Below are 13782 nucleotides of genomic sequence, written 5' to 3' on the forward strand. Positions count from 1 at the left end.
GATACAGTAGAAGTGACCAGCCTTTGAGCTTGAATTACTATCAGACTTTCATTTGAATTCAAAGTGGACACTGCATTTTTTACCACAGCAGTGCCTTATACACCCCATACTAGTTCAGACTCTACCCAAATTCCAAACTTGAACCTAACGTAGTAAATAATGTGACTGAACAACAGCTATTATTCAATCCAGAATGGTCTCTCAAACTTGTGGAGTTGATAATGCAAATTAACATCTCAAAAATCCAACCAGCCTGCTCCTCCTTCCTAAAAACTTCCTTTGAGGGCTGGACAACATGGTTACAAAAACAGGCATATCTCAGGAGCAGAACAAGAAAGGAAGGAGCCAGCTCTCCTGGTGCCTAAAGCCAGGAACACCAAGAAATCAGTTTCCTTAAGTCATTTTCCAAGCCGGTTGGCTGAACACCCAGGCAATGACTGGTAAAGGGTGCTGAACTGCAGGTGGTAAATTAACCCAAGAAAGGAAGGTGATTTTCTTTATTTATAGCTATCCCTTTTCCTACTGAGATCTGGATCAGTGATTGTCCCAGTCTGAGGCAGTTGGATTCTGCTTAAAAGAGGTAGAGAGAGAGACCCCCCCCTCAGAGCTCAGCAGCAGGCTGTAGGATTTTGAGCATCACTTTTGTGCTGAGTGTTTCAAGTAGCAGAAACCTGATCCCAGTTTCTTCTGAGGCACTGCAATGAATTTAGGCTCTTCTCTCAGACTTCCCCTTCATTATTTACTTGAGGCTTGGACCTGAAGCTAGGGGCAAGGTGGGTGAGGTTTTGTAGACCAGGAGAGACATTCCTGCTTGCCACACATCTGGGAAATCAGGTGCTTTGGAGGGGGAAGGAGATTCCTGAGGTCTCTACATTTCAGAACAAACATCTGCCTCAAGTATGACCTAAACCTCTGTCAGATACACTTGTGAAGTGTGTCTGAATTGGCAGTGTGAGCCCAGCACATCCCTCTGGCAGGGAGGGATGGTCATAAACAGAAAGCAGTTCCTGTTCCCCATAACAAACATCTAACTGGCATATTAGGGACAAGATTAGGAGTTTTAAATGGAATTGATTCAGAAATACTGATGAATAAACTGGCCACTGCAGCAGGTAGCCTAACAAAATTGAAGCAGCCTTTATAGTAATCTCTATTGGCATTAGGAACCAGCCAGTGACAGATTTCAAAAGTACTGCCAAAGTAAGGAAGTATGAAAAGGCCGGGGACCAAGACCACAAGTTGATAGTAGAAGCACTTAGTATAGTTGAAGATAATGTGTCTTTAGCTTTCAGTTGTATACAAGCACAGTTATGGATACAAGCAACAGCAGCTCTGATCATATGGGAAAGGGGTGAAGGTAATTTTCCAGCTGAAATTCAAGAAATTGTGTGGGATAATGCAATTCATTTTGAAAGGAAGTTTCAATCTTGGTGGACTATGGTGAATTTCACCTATGATCCTGTTTCTGATGTGGCCACTGCCTTTGTGCTTGCCATACGTAGTGCCACTGTTTATGTTATCCATCCCATCATTGCCCTAGGATTAAACCATGAAAAAACAATACTCTATCCTTCAGAACATAGAGTGTGGGCACAAAAGATGAATGAAAAGTGGCAGACAGTAAACTTAGAATCCTGCATTACTAGAGAACAAATGGGATTCATTTGTGAAAGCAATACTATTAATGCTCTGTTTGGACACTGAACAGAGTATTTGTCACTTTGAAATTCATCCAGGCACTGCCCAGAAAATTGTGCTTTTATATACTGGAAAAGGGTGTGTGTGTCTGAAGACTGCCTGTGCTGCTGTACAAATTGAGAGCAATGATGTTATTCTGTCTAGTAGAAACCATTCTAATTTCTGTATTTGTAATTTTGTTAAGATTATCGGGTGTGATTTTTCATATTTGGTACCAGTGACATCCCACCAGCTGATTAAAGCCAATTACACACTGTATCACAGACTACCACCTACTCCTATTGAGATGAACCTTACATTAGTGAAAAAATCAATTAAGCACCAAGACCTATTGGAAGGCTTGAGAGAAATCCAAGAAAGAGGAAAGAAAACCTTAATTACTGTCCAACATGATACAAAGGAGATAACCAGAGTTCTACAAAGAATAAAACAAAATATGGATCATCACTGGTGAGATGTGATCTTTGGGTGGTCACCAACTGCGAATGGAATCTTTAATAAGTTGTGCCACCCCATTGTAGTTTTACTAATATTAGTTGGGATAAGCTTAGGATTATCTATTATATTGTTAATTTGGAACTGGAGAATGCTACAATGAATAGCTGTACTAACATCTTTGTCAAACGTACATGGTGAAGCATTAAAAGACACTTACTGTCGTGAAGATTTTCATTAAGTAAAAGAATTTACTTATTTCCTAGGAAAGGGGGTTATGAGACAGAGTAGAGATCCATTGTGAATTAGGTGAAGTGTCTAAGAAAGGTGAAAAGTCTGTGAGGCCAAAGCTAAAGGAAAAACTCGCATGCCGAGACAGCAAGGAGACAGAGAAAGAAAAACAGAAAAGACCACAAGGTCGATTTGCCCCCGACTTAGAAATTCCTTTGATAAAGAAGAACTGCTGCTAAATGTCACGCGGAATGAATATGTATGAACCTATTGTGAAACTGTATGCATATGCATTTGGAAGGGGGATAAAAGAAGACCCGAGGTCTTCAGAGGTACGCTTGCCTTTTTGGGAGGCTTGTGTCCGGCGCGCGTCATAATAAACGCATACCGGGCTTTACAACTTTTACAAAGTTGTGAGGTTTCTTCTTTTCTCCACAAAACAAGGCCCCCCCCGGCCCTCACGTGACCATGCAAACCCAGCGCTGCTCCGGCCCACCAATCCCAGCTCGCGATCGCTCCCTGATTAGCATAACCACACCCTTTACTCCGCCCCCGCCGCCCGCCGGCTGTAGCCGCGTCCAGGCACTGTTTGCTCCCAGTTCCCTCCCAGTGCTCCCAGTAAGAGGGGCACCGGCAGGGACAGTGCTCCCAGTTCTTCCTTGCTGCTCTCACCATCGCTCCCAGTGCTCCCAGTATCGCTCCTAGCTGAAATAAACAGGGCCAGGAGACTTCTCCTTTTTAATGCCTTTATTAAAAGTGTTCAGCTCAGGATTGGGCGGCTCGGCAGGGCTTCAGTCCCCGTCGTCTCTCCCACGGCGGCTTAGAGGAGGAGGATATGCGCAGCTTTGTCCACTAGGGGCACAGCTGGGGATCAGGTCCTCGTGGGAGCCTTTAGGGCCTGGTGATCCCTTCCAGTTGTTGGTTCGATCCGGGTCTCGCTTCCTCCCAGACCTGGCCCGGGGGCTCTCGAAGACAGGGTGAGGAACAATGAAGGTTTCCAGCATCTCTGCAGGCCTAGCACTCTGCTCCTCAAATCCAGACATCACTCCAGTCTCTCAACTCTTATTTGCCTCGTTGTTTTTGGGGTTTTCTCCATGAGTTTGGAGTTGAGGTCCCACAAAGAATGCTGGTCTTGGAGTCATTTTGCATAACCCCCCCCACCTTCTCAGGTGTCTTCCCTATTCTGGGAAAGGTACAAATTAGCCTCGGGCAAGGCTCTGCTAATACAAAAGGAGCGATTAACCTCAACGACCCGTGATTACAATAACAAAACATGCAGAACTTGGGCAGGGACAGTGATCTGGCTGCCTTTTTGTAACTTTTTCTCACAAAAAAAATATTAACCGAATTTTTGTTCATAACAGTCCCCCCTCTTTTCCTTTGATCGAGCTTAAATTCTAAGCTCGCATCAACTCCCAATTTTTTGTTTTGAATCTACTATAAATCTCTTGTGCACTTTGGTAATCATGGTTACTTAACCTTGTTACTTTTCTTGGTTTCTTCAGGTTGGTCTGCACGGCCAGTGCTATTTTACGAAAACAGATAAATAAGCATAGTAAAAAGAGCAATCCTCCAAGTACACACACAGCGAGAAAAACTATCTTTTCCCATACATCCTTTTTGAAAATCTTCAGGTTCTCCCACTCACTGGGATCAAGTGTAGGAGTTTGTTCTTCATTATTTACACATGCTAATCTTTTATTTCATTTGAAATGTTCCTAATAATTGAATTCTTTATTTTTAATACTGCCTGCCTGGAGCCGGATTACTTTGTTTAACATAGATATTGGGATCCGAACTTGGCTTTTACAATTTTGGATTTTCTCCATTTCTATTTCACTTTGCCTGTTTTGTTTAATTTCTCCCAAATCATTATATATAGGAACTCTCAAACTTGATCCAGTTTCTTTGGGTAATAAGAAAATTGGTTTTATCACTCTAGCGGCGCAGCTGCCAGACCAGATCAAACCTAGGGGTTGAGTTCCCCCTGAAATGTGTTCTAAAGGGGTTTATCTCTTTTCCAGTACACTCATATAAATACTTGTAAAAAACAATTTTTCTTACCATTTTCACCATTTCTTTGCTTTTTACTAGATCTGCTGAGCTTGTCTCAGCAGCATCACATTCAAAGCACAACCAGGCTTCCCCTATAGGGCACGCTCCTAGGAGTGGCTGCCTAAAAGTGGCAGTATTGTGTGCTCTCCAATACACTCTTTTATTTTTCTGATAAAGGACCAATTGGGAGGGGTTAACACAATCAGGGTTAGAACTGATGTGGACTCTCGACAAGGAGCTCACTTCCTTCTCTTAGAGGGGTTGGTAGTGTTCACTGCACGGCTCAGCTGGGCTCCCCAGAGCACCACCAGCAATCAGAGCCATCATTACTACCCTTCCCAAGAGTCCTGTATGGGTCATCTTGCACAGCCTGCCCACCTGGCCTTGCCTCTTGGGGAATTTTTTTACTGAGAAGAAGCTTCCAAGCTCTTCAGAGTCCCTTCTACCTGCTTCTCTCGTTAAACCTCTCTTGGTCTGTTCCCTACCAATTTTGGTTTCCCCTCCAGGGGAGTGTCCTGTAGAGGATTAACCTGGAGTCTTTAGAATTAAATTGGGGAACTTAAACCAGAATCACTTATTTAGTCTTAAACTTTTTTCCAACATAGTTTACACATAACAGTTTTGAAACATTTTAAGCAATATTAGAACTCTTGATACCAATTTTTTTCCCACACAGTTCAGTCTTTTTGACTCTTCCTTCTGAGAGTCAACTTTAAATCCTTTGGTCCTTTTATCACAGTATACTCAGGTGATTTAGCTTGTGAAGAAGATGAATCTTGTCCAGCGCTGGGGGGTGAGAGTGGTGTGGACTCTGGCCCAATGCTAGAGGGGGAAGCTGATGTTGGATCTGGTCCTGTACCTAGGGGTGAGACTGGCCCTTTTATTCTTGTAATGTGAGTCCAACCTTTTTCTTTGGTCCGCACAGCTGAATTCGTGATCAGGAGCACCTGGAAGGGGCCTTCAAATTTAGGCATTAATGTTCCCGTAGTCCATGATTTTATCAAAACCCAATCTCCTGGACTAATGTTGTGAACTTTGGTGTCAAGAGGGGAAGTTTGAGGAAGGTATCCTTTTTTTCTAAGTCCTTCCAGAGTTCTTCCAATTCTTTCTAAATACTTTCTGGTAGCTTCTTCTCCTTCCAGATAGTCTCCTGTGCTATAAGGTGTTAACAAGAATGGCAGCCCAAACATCATTTCATAAGGTGAAATTCTTATGTCAGCCCGAGGTCTTGTTCTGATGCGCAATAGCGCTAGGGGCAAACACTTCAGCCAATTCATTTTTGTTTCTTCAATCAATTTAGTTAACACATTTTTGAGAGTTTTGTTCATTCGCTCCACCCTCCCAGAACTCTGGGGGTGCCACGGAGTATGCAACCTCCATTTCATTCCTAAAGCCTCAATTATATTTTCTAATGTTTGGGACACAAAATGTGGACCTCGGTCTGAATCTATGGTGTTCACCATACCATATCTGGGGATAATGTTCTCTAGGATTGCTTTTGCTACGACTTGAGCTGTTTCCCTTCTGGTCGGGAAGGCTTCTACCCAGTGTGTTAGATGATCAACTATAACCAGTAAATATCTGTACCCTTGCATTGGGGGCATCTCAGTGAAATCTATCTGTATGCTTTGGAAGGGTCTCAAGGCTAATTCCCTTCCTCCAGATGCTACTTTTCTCATAACTTTCTGGTTCACTTTTTGACAAATGACACACCCTCTTGTAACAGCTTTAGTCAGGCTATATACACCGATGCATAGGTTATTTCTTAAGAAATGATCACATAGTCCTTGGACTCCCCAGTGAGTTAATTTATGTAGTTCCGTTAGCACTGTCCGAGCCAGTGCTTTATTCAAAAACACCCGTCCATCTGAGGTTAACCACTCTCCCTGATGTAACTTTAAATCTTTTATAGCTTCTAATTCTTCTTCACTAAATACAGGTTCTTCCCCTTTTTCAGGTGTCATTTTTGCCTTCAAAATTTTTACTGGATCCCCTGGTTCTAAAGCTGCTTCTTTGGCTATCTGATCAGCCAGTCGGTTTCCTCTAACTTCTAAACTGTCTCCTCTTTGGTGCCCCTTTATATGGACCACTGCTATTTCTGTAGGTTTCTGTAGAGCTTCTAATAATGATCGGACTAGGTTCTCATGGGCTAAGCTCTTTCCCTTTGAACTTAAATACCCACGTTCCTCCCATATTTTCCCAAATGTATGAACTGTCCCATACGCATAGTGGGAATCTGTATAAATGGTTCCCCGGTCCCCCTCCAGTAAGTCCAGTCCCCTTTTCAGGGCATATATTTCACAACTTTGGGCTGACCAGTTTGGGGATAGTTTCCCTTTTTCTGCAATTTGTAATGTTTCTCCATCTATAATGGCATAACCTGAAGCTCTTTTTTCATTTACTACCCTCGAAGAGCCATCCATGAATAAGCTTCTTCCAGTTGCTAGAGGCTGATCTTCCCTAAATTATCTTGTTCCCTGGCTATTGCCTCATCGAGACTGAGCTTTCTACAAAACCTCCTGACGTGTCCTGCCTTTCCACAGTAATAGCAATGTCGCTCTCTCAAAGAGCCTTGAGGTGTCTCCATCCCGCTTGCACCTGACAGTACTGACCTATCCTTGCCTCCTCCTGGTGGTGGACCTGCCCACCCTGAATTTTCTCTAGCTACAGCAACCATGACCTTAGCCTTGGCCTTTGCTTTTTCTTCCTCCCTCCTTAAATACACCTTCAATGCCTCTTTTAATAACTCATTAATGTCCTTCTCTTGCCAATCTTCCATCTTTTCCAGTTTTCTCCTTATATCAGGCCAAGATTTGGTAACAAATTGGACTTTTAGCAGCATTTGACCTTCTGGGGTGTCTGGGTCTATTCTAGAGTACAACTGGAAGTTCCGCCTTAGGCGATTAAGCCAGGCAGCAGGAGCTTCATCTTTCTCCTGTGTACCCTCAAATGCCAATTGGGTGTTAGTTCCTTTGGGAACTGACTCTTTGATCCCCCAAATTATCAAAGACCTATATTCCATCATGGCCTTCCTCCACTCCTCCTGGTTAGGGTTCCAGCTGGAATCCGTTAGTGGAATTTCTGTTCACCTGTTGGCACGTGGGGTCCTGGACTGTTATCTTTCTCCCAAATTCTGAGGCTAGCTGCCCTAATCATCTGGACCTCTTCTGGGGAAAATAATATACTCAGGATGGAATTAATCTCCCCCCAAGTGTAGATATTTGGACCTAGAAATTGATACACTTGGTTGGCTATGCCCACTGGGTCCTCAACTAAATGCCCCAACTCTTTCTTGAATCCTCTCACCTCAGAAGCAGTTAGGGGAACATTCACAAAGCCAACACCTCCCGCCACTCCTCCCATAGGAACCTCTCTGAGGGGAAAGAGTCTCTCTGCCTTGGAGGTCTTGGATCTGGTGCTACAGTACGGCCCATCTTCAGATGCCAAACTACTTTGAGGGATATCCGGGTTACCCTGAACTTTCTGCCCATCAGCAGGTGTATTTGCTGATAGCTGTCTATCGGGCGAGGAGGCATTTGTGTCCCAACTAGGAGGAGGTAAAGGGACAGCAATAGGAGGGGGAGAACAGCCTGAGTGTATAGTAAGCGGAGCTGGAGAAGGGGTGGGGAATGCAGCAGTTGGAGTAGGCACTTGTCGTGATGCAGAAGGAACTGGAGGAAATACTGGGTTTATCATAGCGGAAGCTGAAGAGGTAGAAGGAGGAATTTGAGCAGGTGGTAATGAGATGGCAGCCGGGGGAGGAACCGGACCTGCCATTTGAGGTTCCTGAAGAAGAGGATTATAAGGTGGAGGGGCAGAAGGAGGCAAATAATCCAGGGGGTCCCATCTTTTACTAGTCCTATCATCCCCTCCTTCATTTCCCTCTTTCTTCCTCTGTACCTTACAAATTCGCATCTCTTCATCCCCAACAGTGCTCTTTAACCAGCAAGATACATACAGTAATTGCTCAGGATCAGTATCGCCTTGAGCTGTCAGATAATTATTTAATTGTTGGCACATCCACTTATCCTTTGTCCCACACCAAGGCCATCCTCCTTGCAACTCTAATTCTGGCCACACTTCCATACAATAATGGATCATTTCCACTTTATCTAATCCCTCCGTGGCCTCTAGAGAATCCCATTTTACTAACAATTCTCCTAAGGGACTATTGGGATGTATATACCTCAGTCTCTTGCCAGTCTTTTTACTATTACACCCTCCAATTTTCCAGGTTTCAATAAAAAAAGTCCCAAGGGTGCCTCTACTGACTGGGAATTTCAAAAAAACCTTGTTTGAGGAGCTTCAGCCTCCTCCACTGAACTTCAAATTTCTGCCTGATGCTCAGGACTTTATACTGAAACAACTGCCCGACCTCTTGATTGCCCAACTTTCCCAACATCAGGTCTTACATCTATCGGGACTTGAACACACGAAGCCTCGGCCTTAAGAAATCGGGTCGTGCCTGGCTCCCTCAGTCAGGAAAAATAACTGCCTGATTTTTAGTTTGCCTAACCCGCCAATTTTTAGGCTTCACCGTATCAGGACTTAAAAGCAAACCACAGCCTCCTTCGCTGGGGTTTCTGCCTGACTCCTTTGTCAGGACTTACTTTGCCTGCAGGGCTTGTGAAACACCCGAATCCATCTCGGGACTGACAAATCTTACTCGAATCCTTCTCGAGACCTACAAATCTGCCTGACTTCCCTCTGTCAGGACTTACTTTGGGTGCGTGCCACTCAAACACAAATATTCCCTCTGCACGCCTGGAGGCGGGGGGCCCTTTATTCCCCCTTGGGAGGCGACTCACTCACACTAATTCCACTTGCTTCCCCCTGTTCCTGGCCGGGTTTCTCGTGAAAAGCCGGAAACGCAGTACTAAGGGGTCCACTCTCAGGTCGAGGGTCTGGCTGCCGGCCTCGTCTCACTCACACACACATGTGCTCGTCTCCCACTCCCGCCACCAGATTTCTCACCAGTCCGGTGCTCTGGTGCTCCTCTGCATCACTGCTCCTGAGCCGATCCCTCTGGTCCTGATAGCCAGCTGTCCTCTGAAGATCCAAGATGGCCAGTCCTGAGTCCTCTTGCGGCGTAGCTATTCCGGACGAGCACCCCCAGCTGAAATAAACAGGGCCAGGAGACTTCTTCTCCTTTCTAATGCCTTTATTAAAAGTGATCAGCTCAGGATTGGGCGGCTTGGCAGGGCTGCAGTCCCTGTCGTCTCTCCCACGGCGGCTCAGAGGAGGAGGATATGCGCAGCTTTGTCCACTAGGGGCACAGCTGGGGATCAGGTCCTCGTGGGAGCCTTTAGGGCCTGGTGATCCCTTCCAGTTGTTGGTTCGATCCGGGTCTCGCTTCCTCCTAGACCTGGCCCGGGGGCTCTTGAAGACAGGGTGAGGAACAATGAAGCTTTCCAGCATCTCTGCAGGCCTAGCACTCCGCTCCTCAAATCCAGACATCACTCCAGTCTCTCAACTCTTATTTGCCTCGTTGTTTTTGGGGTTTTCTCCATGAGTTTGGAGTTGGGGTCCCACAAAGAATGCTGGTCTTGGAGTCACTTTGCATAATCCCCCCCCACCTTCTCAGGTGTCTTCCCTATTCTGGGAAAGGTACAACTTAGCCTCAGGCAAGGCTCTGCTAATACAAAAGGAGTGATTAGCCTCAACGAACCGTGATTACAATGACAAAACACGCAGAACTTGGGCAGGGACAGTGATCTGGCTGCCTTTTTGTAACTTTTTCTCACAAAAAAAATATTAACCGAATTTTTGTTCATAACACCAGCCGCTCGGGCCGGGGCCACTTTGGAACCTCCCCCAGGGCAGAGCGTGGCTACTTTTGGGTGCCGGCACTGCCCGGGCTGGGCTGGAAGCAGAGCAGGAGCGGGAGGGAGAGGAGGGACAGAGGAGGAGGAAAAGGAAAGGGAAAAGGCAAGAGAGGAGCGGGAAGTAGAGGAAGCGGAGGGCCAGAGCAGGAGGAAGAGGAACAGCGGAGAAGGAGCTGCAGCACCAACCCCACGCGGTTCCCCGCTCGGGCCGCGGCTGCCCCGGTTCCGCCCCTCCGAAGCCCGCAGGTGAGCGGGGAGGGGGAGTCACCCCAAGCCCATGGTGGGCGGGTCTCCGAGAAGGTTTTTTGGCGGGGCGGGGATGTTTGGATCGTGCAGAAGCCCAAAGCAGAGCCGGAAATGGCCCTGCAGGGATCTCGGGGGGTCCCACAGGGCGCTGGCCCGGTACCGGCAGGGAGGGGGCGATCCCGGCTCTGGGGATCCCCGGGAGAGCCGGGGGGGAAACGCGGAAGCCCAGGAGCGGAAAGAGCCCCAGAAAGGGGCGATCCCAGTGCAGAGGGACCTCCGGCAGCCGGGAGGGGTGCGGGAGGCTGGGGATGAGCGGGGTCCGGGCCCCTCGAGCCTGAAAGGGGCGCAGGCTTCTCCAGCTGCCCTTGGGCACCGGGTCCGTCACACCCAACATGCTCAGCACTTGTTTTGCTCCCCAAACCAGGACTTCCCATTCCCAAACCTTGGCCAGGTGGAGGAGGAGGCTGTGAGGAGGAAGTAGATGGCCCAGGGCACCTAGGCAAGTGAGGAGAAGTCAGTGCCCGTTTCCCCCTCTGTCCTGCTCCATCTTCCAGCCCAGCATGGCCCCCGGCTGCAGGACAACCCCACTGCTGATGCTGTCCAGCCAGGGATGCACTGGGGGGAATCTCCTTCCCCTTCCCTCTGGCACAGAGGCAAATCCCATCCTCTCCTTGTCCTTCCTCCTCCAGGGAAGGAGCTGAGGGTGGAGAGCAGGGAGGACAAATCCCCACGGCAGAACCTCTTGGCAGAGGCCATTTTGAGCGGCTCCACAGGACAGGAATCCAATGGGGAGGAAAAGTTCCGGAGATCCCACACAAGGAGAGGCTGCAAACGTGCATCACGGGGATCTGAGGAGGAAAGACCCACCTTGTTCCAGGGAGGCGGCCAGAGCTTGGAGCCAGGGGTCCCTGAGCAGCTTCAGGATGGGGAGAAGCCCCACAAGTGCTCAGAATGTGGGAAGAGCTTCAGCAAGAGATGCCACCTGACCTACCATTATAGAATCCACACTGGGGAACGGCCCTGTGAGTGTGGGCAGTGTGGGAAGAGCTTCAGCCACAACTCCAGCCTGAGCTGCCACCAGCACATCCACCTGGGGGAACGGCCCTACGGATGTCCTGACTGTGGGAAGAGCTTCAGAGCCAGATCCAGCCTGATTTTCCACCAGAGGAGCCACACAGGGGAAAAGCCCTATGAGTGTGACAAATGCAGCAAGAGCTTTCAGAGCAGCTCCAGCCTCCTCCTGCACCAGTGCACTCACACCGAGGAGAGGCCCTTCCACTGCCCCCACTGCGGGAAGGGATTCAGGCACAAGCACAGCCTCCTCAGGCACCAGCTCATCCACTCCGGGGAGAGGCCCTACGAGTGTCCCAGGTGTGGGAAGAGCTTCAGTTTGAGGTCCAGCCTGATTATCCAACAGAGCAGCCACACGAAGGAACGACCCTACAAGTGTGGGGAGTGTGGGAAGAGCTTTGCCTGCAACTCCAGCCTGATCTGCCACCAGAAGATTCACAAAAGGGAGAGGCCGTACCAGTCTGATAAATGCAGGAAGAGGTTTAAGACCACCTCCAATCTCCTCCAGCACCAGCGCATTCAACACAGAGGAGAGGCCCTTCCGCTGCCTCAGCTGTAGGAAGGGCTTCAGGGAGAACTCCACCCTCATCAGACACCGGCTCATCCACACTGGAGAGAGGCCCTATGGGTGTCCCCAGTGTGGGAAGAGCTTCTCCCAGAGGTCAGCCTTGACCCAGCACCAATGCAGCGAGCACTGAGGGAAGCTGTGGGAGTGCCCCCAGGGCAGGAAGAGCTTTGTGTGCTACTCCAGCTGCACAGCTCCATCCCTCATTGGAGGATCAGCACTGGATGATGTGACCCCAGTGGGCAGAGCCCTGGTGACCTTTGGTGCCAGTGATCTGTGTTAGGAAGAGACCTGGCTGGCTCCTGGCTCCCCATGAGCACCTGGACACATCCACAGACCAGCATCAGAAATCCATTGTGGAGAGCTGTTGCCCTGATTTTTTAAGATTTTCTAAGCCTTCTGATGTTTACATTCTTGTAACAAACTTTCTCACACACTTCCTGTAAATAACTTATTGTTTTGCATTCTTTGATGGAGGAGGAGAAATTTGATGGACTGTTGGTTTGTCCAGAGTCATTGGAGAGGTGGGACTTTCACCCTCTGATCCACTGTCACTTTTGGAAAACTATAAATGTTGGAGTCAGAAAATAAACTTTCCTTTTTTCACCTTGACAACAGTGGTATGTGCGCTCGTGTTGTTTTGTGTCTTATAGTGACTTTGAGCAGATTTGTTAACTTCTGACCCCAGAAAAATCTCACTTTTTGCGTCTTTTGGTGGCATCAAGTAACACTGGATGGCCTTGGAGATCTTCTCCAACATAAATCCATCATTTTAATTCTCTCTGCCCCACAGGCATCTTCCACAACCAAATCAGGTCGGATTGGGGCAAAACCCATGATTTTGGAGACAGTGGGGTAGAAACCCCTCCAAAAAAGGTTCTTCCCACCCACCCAAGCACGTGGATGCTCTTCTGGCAGGGACACATAAATCCTTTTGTTTTGGCCTTCAAACACAAAGGTTTCTGTTCATCCCTTTGAAAACCCTGAAATTGGGGTAAAAATCGAGACATTGAACTAAGGCTTGGATGGGCACGTGTGGGGACACAGCCTTGAGTGGGGACCTGGGTTGGAAATGGCCATGGACAGGGACATGGGGGGACACAGCCATGGATGGTGACATGGGAGGACATGAACATGGATGGGGACATGAACTGGGAAAGCATCAGTGCCACCACAGTGCCACCAGCACCTTTATCTCAGCCATGGCGCTGCTTGATGCAGTTCCTGCCACCACGTCCTCCCTGCCACCATTGTGGTGTCCCAACCAAATGTCACCCCCCAGCAGGGCAGGATGGGAGCTTGTTCAGCTGGTGACAAGGGGCCCAGGAGTGAGTGACAGCCACCAGGGTGTCCCAGGGCCACCGCGCTCAGGGGACCCCAACCGCCCCTGGGGACAGGGCAAGGGTCAGTTTCATCCAGAGGGGCCATGCAGGGCCATGCTGGTGTCACTGGAGGCATCCTGGTGGCAGCATCCCCACAGGTGTAGTGACATTGTCCCCTGGTGCATGTCCTGCTGGCGTGATGTCTGTTACATGTTAGTGACCCAAGTTACATCATCCTTGTTCTCCTCCCCAGTTCTAGAATGTTCCCCACTCCCACTTTCCTATTGGTTCCCGTTCCCTGCAGCTCCTCCCCTGAATCCCAGTTGGTTGTTGC

At 48.2% G+C, this 13782-nt stretch overlaps 1 pseudogene; it reads left to right on the plus strand.

Moving 5' to 3' along the window:
• The window catches only part of LOC131096528 (zinc finger protein 850-like), a 438808-nt pseudogene that overhangs the window by 133079 nt on the left and 291947 nt on the right, over positions 1-13782 (plus strand).

This window comes from Melospiza georgiana, unplaced genomic scaffold (assembly GCF_028018845.1).
Source record: "Melospiza georgiana isolate bMelGeo1 unplaced genomic scaffold, bMelGeo1.pri scaffold_51, whole genome shotgun sequence".
In the NCBI taxonomy this organism is placed as follows: domain Eukaryota; kingdom Metazoa; phylum Chordata; class Aves; order Passeriformes; family Passerellidae; genus Melospiza; species Melospiza georgiana.